Raw genomic sequence first — 8761 nt, forward strand, 5'->3', positions numbered from 1 at the left:
CGGGTTACGAGAGATTCGGGAGTAATTTGAGATGCTTAGTTCCTAACTAGAAGCTTAAGGTGAGAAGAATTTATCAAGGTTAACATTTTGGGTTAACGAGCTCGAATTGATTATTTGAAGGTTCCAATAGGTTCGTATGATGATTTTGGACTTGTACATATGTTCAGTTCGGGTCTTGGGTGACCCGGGGTTGATTTGGAGCTTTTACTCGAAAGTTGGAATTTTGAACTTAAGAAAGTTTGAGATTTTTGGTTGATGATGATAGACTTATTACGTTCTATTTATGTTATAACAACTGATTATGTTTTGTTATGTCTTGCCTTGGTTTTCTGCATGTGTTGGTTTACCTAGCGAGTTTGGATTAGGTACCGTCACTGTCACGCCCCATCCTCGGGAAGCGCAACCGGCGCTCAACTGAGTGAACCCGGCCGAGCAAGCATGTTAGATACTTCCTACCCAATTAACCCACGATCAAGACAAGACGTGATTTCAATTAATTATACAGTAGGAGTCTCATTCATACAATCCTAAATCATTTCATTAGTCATTGCGCTTTTAAGTCCCAAAATACACATTCTTAAAGTTCAAGTGGAACAAGTGATCAAACACAACATGACTTGTTTAACATTCCCAACACCCATATACAACCCACATGGTGTCTACAAACCCTCAAAAATACAAAAGAGAGTAAACATGCTGCCGAAAATAAGGCCCTGACTATACTTCTAAAAGTGACCATAATATAAACAAAAGGTATAATATATGACCCCGGAATGAAATGGGGCTCACCGAGTCCGTTGAGAAGAGGATGCAGCACTATCTGTGATCCGCATTGTCTGCTATGTAACCACCTGCATCCATTTAAAGATGCAGTGCCCCCGGCAAAAGGGACATTAGTACCGTCGAATAGCACTAGTATGTATAGCTAAACACCAACTCAATAGAATAAAAAATAATACAAGAAGAATAGTCAAGAATTCAATAAGGGCTTCAAATAATAGTAAAACAACAAGTTAAGGATCATATGCATTTTCAAGACAATTTCCATATTACTAGGTTGGGTGACCTTTAGTACCGATGTTCCACACTTCACAATACCTCTGTATTCTTACACGGAGTCCAATCTCAGCCCGATCAGCTAGGCCGCCTCATCTGAGTCATTACCACAATTTCATTATAACTTTCCAGCACAGTACCACCATGTGTGCGGCATGGCGTCCGATCACGGCCCGATCGGCTAGGACATCTCATTCGAGACATCAACCCTTTTCACAATTTCATCCACAATACCACTGTGTTCTTACACAGAGTCCGATCTCGGCCCGACCGGCTAGGCCATCTCATTTTATACATTACCTTTTTCAGTCAATCATCTCACATCGTACTTCTTTCATGTACTTTCGATTCATTGATACTAGTGATTACGATTACAAAGTCATTCTTGGCACTTGGCCATATTTCATAGTTCCAGACCCCTTTTCCACATTCAATATCATTATCAAAAATCTCCCCATTCAAGACATTAAATTCACATATGAGCAATTTTGGAATCTTAGGCACATAGAGGCTTTTCATACAATTTGGCATAACAACCTTTATTTCGATCTTTAACATGAAGTCTTAAAATTTCTAACACATATTCCACATTTTTAAACACATCCACAATGACAAGATAACATGATGAAGAATTTAGAATAAATATTGAACTTACATCCTTCAACACAAATACGATAGAAATCGCCAATTCTATAAAGGCCAAGGGCTTACTCCAATTACATCATCACTATGGGGTTCGATTCTAAGAAGAAGGGGGTTTAGCCAACATACCTCAATTGAGCCTCTTAAAACTCTAAGATGTTCCGGACTATTAGAAACTTCAATCTATTTTAGCAATATAACAAAATTGAACCAAAATTAGGAAGATGAACACGATTTTAGCTCATTTGAGCATACTATCAAACACTAGGTGTGCATCAATGTTTTAAGGCTCTTTTGTGGAAGATTCCATCATTTCCCAACCCACTCTCTACCATTATTAGCTCACAATCTTCCCACATACTACAAGGATACATGAATGCAAGGTAAGCACTCCCATCCCCATGAATTACCTTACTAATGGCCCATTCTAGTTACATTTTGAAATTAAGAGTTTGGGTGATAGAATCTTACCTCTTAGGAAGAAGACCTAGGTGCCTCTCTTTATAATCTTCAAGATTTAAGTGAGAATTGAAGAACAATTTGATGAAGATCACTTCTCCCTCTAGGACCCTCTCTCTCACTCTAAATATATCAGAAAATATGCTCAAAATGGTCCATGGCGAAGAATTTCTATAATACACAACACGTAAAACCAATTCGGCACCACGAAACATTATTTTTTTTCTTTTACAAAGTTTTACGGGGCCTTACATTCTCCCCCACTTAGGATCATTCGTCCTCGAATGAGGGTAAAAATCTGTTATTAGCATCTTATGCAACTCAATTTTCATACCACACACCAGCAGCCCCAAATAAGACTAACTCCCTAAATTTCCAAATATTTCGCCAGAGTTTCCCCTGTAACTGGGCTTATCCACCTGTCAGAGAGCTCCAGAAACACATCCTAACAGCATATACATAATCCGATGAGTAACATAATACAAAACAACACCAATTGTGGCCTCACAAGCAATGTATTACCAGAAAGGAACACCCTTAACGCCAATTGTACAATTGATACAAAATTCATAGAAAGTAAGTCTTAAAATTTTCCTAGATCACAACTTTATAAATATATAGTTATTCAAACAAATAAGGATACTTTTTCTTCATTTCTTCCTCGGCCTCCCAAGTAGCCTCTTCAATCTGTTGGTTTCGCCATAATACTTTCACGGATGCAATTTCCTTGTTTCTCAACTTTCGGACTTGCCGATCAATAATAGAAACTGGAATCTCTTCATAAGCCAATTCCTCATTAACCTCAATAGCCTCAACCGGAACAATGAGTGATGGATCTCCAACTACTTTCTTCAACATAGACACATGGAACACCGGGTGTACTAATGACATCTCAGGTGGTAGCTCAAGCTTGTACACCACCTCACCAATCCTCTGAATGATTTTGTACGGCCCGACATACCTCAGACTCAATTTCCCCTTTTTCCCAAACTGCATAATACCCTTCATGGGGGAAACCTTCAAGAATATCCAACCATCTTCCTTGAACTCTAAGTCTCTGTGACGAACATCCGAATAGGATTTTTGATGGCTCTGAGCAGTTTTCAACCGCTCCTTTATGATCTTAACTTTTTCCATAGCCTGATGTACAAGGTCTGGCCCTATCAATTCTGCATCCCCAATCTCGAACCACCCAATGGGAGATCTACATCTCCTACTATATAATGCCTCAAACGGTGCCATATGGATACTTGCATGAAAGCTGTTGTTATACGAAAACTCTATGAGTGGCAAATGATCATCCCAGCTACCCTTGAAATCAAGAACACAAGCACGCAACATGTCCTCGAGCGTCTGAATAGTTCGCTCTGCTTGCCCGTCGGTCTGTAGATGGAAAGCTGTACTAAGATTCACCTGAGTACCCAAACCTTGCTGAAATTTCCTCCAAAAATTGGCCGTGAACTAAGCCCCTCGGTCGGAAATGATAGAAATTGAAGTGCCATGTAGCCTGACTATTTCCTTGATATACAACTGAGCATATTATTCCGTTGTGTCGGTAGATTTAACTGGCAAGAAGTGTGCTGATTTCGTGATTCGGTCCACGATCACCCAAATTGAGTAAAACTTGCGCGGAGTGCGTGGTAATCCTACCACAAAATCCATATTAATCATCTCCCACTTTCATATTGGAATTTCTATGTTATATGCCAACCCACCAGGCCGTTGATGTTCGGCCTTCACTTGCTGACAGTTCGAACACCTTGCCACAAAGTCCGCCACATTTCTTTTCATGTCATTCCACTAATAGACTTCCTTGAGGTCGTGATACATCTTCGTAGAACATGGATGCACGGAATACCTAGAAGCGTGAGCTTCGGTCATGATTCTTTCCCGTAGACCATCTACATTCGAAATACATAGTCGCCCTTGGTACCTTAGTGGACCATCATCCATGCTAAGAGCAAAAGCCGTAGTCTTATGTTTTTGAATCCCCTCCTTCAATTGCACCAAAAATGGATCGTTGTATTGCTTCTCTTTGACTTTCACAACAAACGATGATTCAGCCCTATTTTGCACAATTACCCTTCCGTCATTAGAGTCCGTAAGACGAACTCCCAAACTAGCCAATCGATGGACTTCCTTGGCCAATGGCCTTTGATATACCTCTAAGTATGCTAAACTACCCATAGATTTCCGGCTAAGTGCATCCGCCACAACATTAGCTTTCCCCGGGTGATATAGAATATCGATGTCGTAATCCTTGAGTAACTCCAGCCATCTTCTCTGCCTCAGATTCAGCTCCTTTTGTTTGAAAATATATTGAAGACTCTTGTGATCCGTGAATACCTCCACATTGACCCCATACAAATAGTGACGTCAAATTTTTAATGCAAAAACTATCGCCGCCAGTTCTAAGTCAAGTGTTGGATAATTCTTTTCATGATTCTTGAGTTGCCTAGAAGCATATGCTATAACTTTGACGTGTTGCATTAACACACACCCAAGCCCAATTCTTGAAGCATCACAATATACCACAAATTCATCTGTGCCCTCTCGCAAGGTCAACACCGGCGTTGTAGTCAATCTCGATTTCAACTCCTGGAAGCTCCTTTCACAAGCATCGGACCATTGGAACTTAACTGCTTTATGAGTCAATTTAGACAATGGAGAGGCAAGAGTAGAGAACCCCTCCACAAACTTCCTGTAATACCCTGCTAAGCCCAAGAAACTGCGAATCTCGGTGGGCGTTGTAGGTCTAGGCCAATTCTTTACTGTTGAAATCTTTTGAGGATAAAACTTGATTCCTTCTCTAGAGACAACATGACCCAAGAATGTGAGAGATTCAAGCCAAAATTCACACTTTGAAAATTTCGCATACAATTAGTGCTGATGAAGAGTCTGCAACACTGCCTTGAGATGATCGGCATGGTCCTCCCGACCTCGTGGATACACAAGAATATCGTCAATGAACACTATCACAAAGGAGTCGAGGAAAGGCTTGAAAACCCAATTTATAAGATCCATGAAAGCTGTCGGGGCATTTGTTAGCCCAAAAGACATCACTAGAAATTCAAAATGCCCATACTGGGTTCTAAAAGCTGTTTTCAGAATATCCTGCTCCCTGATCTTCAATTGGTGATACCCGGATCGTAAATCAATTTTGGAGAAATATTTAGCACCCTGTAACTGATCAAACAAATCATCTATTCTTGGTAGTGGGTATTTGTTTTTGATTGTGACTTTGTTGAGCTGCCGGTAGTCAATACAAATCCTCAGTGATCCATCTTTCTTCCTCACAAAAAGAACCGGTGCGCCTCATGGAGACAAACTTGGTCGGATGAAACCGTTCTCTAACAAATCCTTCAATTGTTCCTTTAGTTCCTTCAATTCTGCTAGTGCCATTCTGTAGAGCGGAATAGATATAGGTTGCATGCCTGGCATCACATCAATCCCAAAATCAATCTCCCTGTCTGGCGGAACCCTAGGGAGCATATCAGGAAAGACCTCCGGAAATTTATTCACAACTGGCACTGACTCGAGTGTAGGTGCCTCAGTAGTGGTGTCTGTAACTCGGACCAAATGGTAAATACACCCCTTGTTGATCATCTTTGTGGCCTTAAGGTAAGAAATAAACCTACCTTTTGGCATCACATTATCCCCCTTCCACTCAATAACCGGCTCATTAGGAAATTCAAACCTCACAATTCTAGTTTGGCAGTCGAGCTTAGCAAAACATGAATAAAGCCAATCCATTCCCATAATTGCATAAAAAACAACCATCCCCAATTCAATGAGATCGGCCACGGTGTCCTGACCGCGCACCGTGACAATACAACCCCTATAAACTCGTGCGGCCACAATAGACTCGCCAACCGGAGTAGATACAGAGAACGGCTTAAGAAGCTGTTCCGATTCTATCCCAAATTCCATAGCAACAAAAGGGGTAACATAGGACAAGGTGGAACTGGGATCAATAAGAGCATATACATCATGAGTTTGGATAGCCAATATACTTGTAACGACATCTAGAGAATACTCTGCACTCTGGCGACCACTCATAGCATAGAAACGGTTGGGCCCTCCTGAACTCTGTGCACCACCCCTAGATGCACCATGCCCTACTGGTGCCGGAGGGCCTCGAGCTGGAGGGGTGCGGAAGATGTAGCAGCTGCAGAACTGGATGGCTGTGTTGTGCCCCTGCCCATACCCTGGCGGGATGAACGACACTCCCTTTGAATATGACCCCTTAATCCCCACCCGCAAAATATAGGTAAGTCCATGTAGCAAATCCCTGAGTGCATCCTCCCACACCTGGGGCATGGGGGCCTCCGCTGCTGCGGGAATCTCCCTCCTGATCGGCCCTGATGGTGGGGTCCCCTGCTACCCTGATTGGGCCTGAAGCGACTCCCCTGTTGTTGACGTGCCCCGCTGGCGGTGCACTGGCTAAAGACTGAGCATGATACTGGGTTGGACCTGATGCCCCTCCTCTGAAAGCTGATCACCCCCACCAAATGAGTCCCCAAAGTTGCCCGCGGACCGGGCCTTGCTGGTACCTTCTCGCTCCCTCCTGTTCTTCAACTTGCGGTCTTCTGTAGCTTGAGCAAATGCTACCATCTTCCCATAGTTCATGTCTAAATTCAAGGCAGTTGTAGCGGCCTCATTGATAACCAAGGGGCTAAGGCCCTGCAAAAACCGGCGCACTCTAGCCTCCATAGTAGGCAACATGAGAATGGCATATTTTGACAGGCGCGCGAACTCCATGTGATACTCCCCCACACTCCTACTCCCTTGCTTAAGATTCTCAAACTCTGCAGCACGGGTTGCCCTAGTCTCGGCAGGCAAGAAATGGTCTATAAAGGCATCAGCAAACTCACTCCATCTCGCTGGAGGGCTCCCCTCCTCCCGAGAGTCCTCCCATAGCTCAAACCAAGAATAGGCCACTCCTTTCAGGCGGTAGGCGGCCAACTCCACTCCCTTTGTCTCAGTAGTGCGCATAACCCGGAGAGTCTTATGCATCTCATCAATGGAGTTCTGTGGGTCCTCCTCGGGATTAGCACCCATGAACACCGGAGGATCCAACTGCAGAAACCTGTTCACCCTAGAACCACTAGAATCCCCTTGCTGGCTAGAGGATGTAGGTGCAACATTCGACCTTTGGGCCCGAGAAGCCACTATCTGAGTCAACATCTGAATAGCTCCCCTAAGATCCCTATCAGAAATACCAGAGCCGGAAGTTGGGGCTGGAGGTGGAATCGGAATGTCAGGTGGAGGAACTGTCGCACCCTCAGTAGGTGTAGGAACTTGTGTGGCATGGGCCGGTGTAGTGGAATCAGGTAGTGTAGCAGTCGGGGGATTATCCTCACCCCTCGGGTGATCACCCGCTTCATCAAATAAAGGATCAACTGCCACTCCTAAGACGGCGTTGGCTCCTTGTCCAGTTCTTGCTCTCTTCTTAGGTTCCATATACTGAAAGTTAAAGGAATGCACAAGTTAGAGGAGGAACAGTTGCACAATTAGTTTCATCGCACGATCCAGAATATCAAAGAAGGGCATTGTTCCTAAATGCCTCCAACTTATAGATGTGCTCGATAACACATCGATAAGAAGGACTCTACCGGACACGGCTCCGAGACATCCTAGGACACTTTAAAACCTTAGGCTCTGATACCAAGTTTGTCATGCCCCATCCTCGGGAAGCGCGACCGGCGCTCAACCGAGTGAACCCGACCAAGCAAGCCTGTTAGATACTTCCTACCCAATTAACCCTTGATCAAGAGAAGACGTGATTTCATTAATTATACAGTAGGAGTCGCATTCATACAATCCTAAATCATTTCATTACTCATTGCGCTTTTAAGTTCCAAAATACACATTCTTAAAGTTCAAGTGGAACAAGTGATCAAACACAACATGACTTGTTTAACATTCCCAACACCCATATACAACCCACATAGTGTCTACAAACTATCGAAAGATACAAAAGAGAGTAAAGATGGTGTCGACAACAAGGCCTGGCTATACCTCAAAAAGTGACCATAATATAAACAAAAGGTACAATACATGACCCTAGAATGAAATGGGGCTCACCGAGTCCGCTGAGAAGAGGATGCAGCACTATCTGTGATCCGCACCGTCTGCTATATAACCACCTGCATCCATTTAAAGATGCAGCACCCCAGGCAAAAGGGACGTTAGTACCGTCGAATAGCACTAGTATGTATAGCTAAACACCAACTCAATAGAATGAATAATAATACAAGAGGAACAGTCAAGAATTCAATAAGGGCTTCAAATAATAGTAAAACAACAAGTTAAGGATCATATACATTTTAAAGATTATTTCCATATTACTAGGTTGGGTGACCTTTAGTACCGATGTTCCACACTTCACAATACCTCCGTATTCTTACACGGAGTCCAATCTCGGCCCGATCAGCTAGGCTGCCTCATCTGAGATATTACCACAATTTCATTATAACTTTCCAGCACAGTACCACCATGTATGCGGCATGGCGTCCGATCACGGCCCGATCGGCTAGGCCATCTCATTTGAGACATCAACCCTTTTCACAATTTCATCCACAATACCACCGTGTTCTTACAC

General features: G+C 43.2%; 1 long non-coding RNA gene across 1 annotated transcript; it reads right to left on the reverse strand.

Moving 5' to 3' along the window:
- Positions 1 to 516: 516 nt before the first annotated feature.
- LOC138900681 (uncharacterized) lies at positions 517 to 8367 on the reverse strand. The gene is made up of 2 exons (XR_011411811.1): positions 8245 to 8367; positions 517 to 851 (listed from the first exon to the last, which is right to left on the reverse strand). It is a non-coding gene; the product is annotated as an uncharacterized lncRNA (long non-coding RNA).
- Between the last annotated feature and the right edge of the window lie 394 nt (positions 8368 to 8761).

The sequence above is a fragment of the Nicotiana tomentosiformis genome, chromosome 11, assembly GCF_000390325.3.
Source record: "Nicotiana tomentosiformis chromosome 11, ASM39032v3, whole genome shotgun sequence".
NCBI lineage: Eukaryota > Viridiplantae > Streptophyta > Magnoliopsida > Solanales > Solanaceae > Nicotiana > Nicotiana tomentosiformis.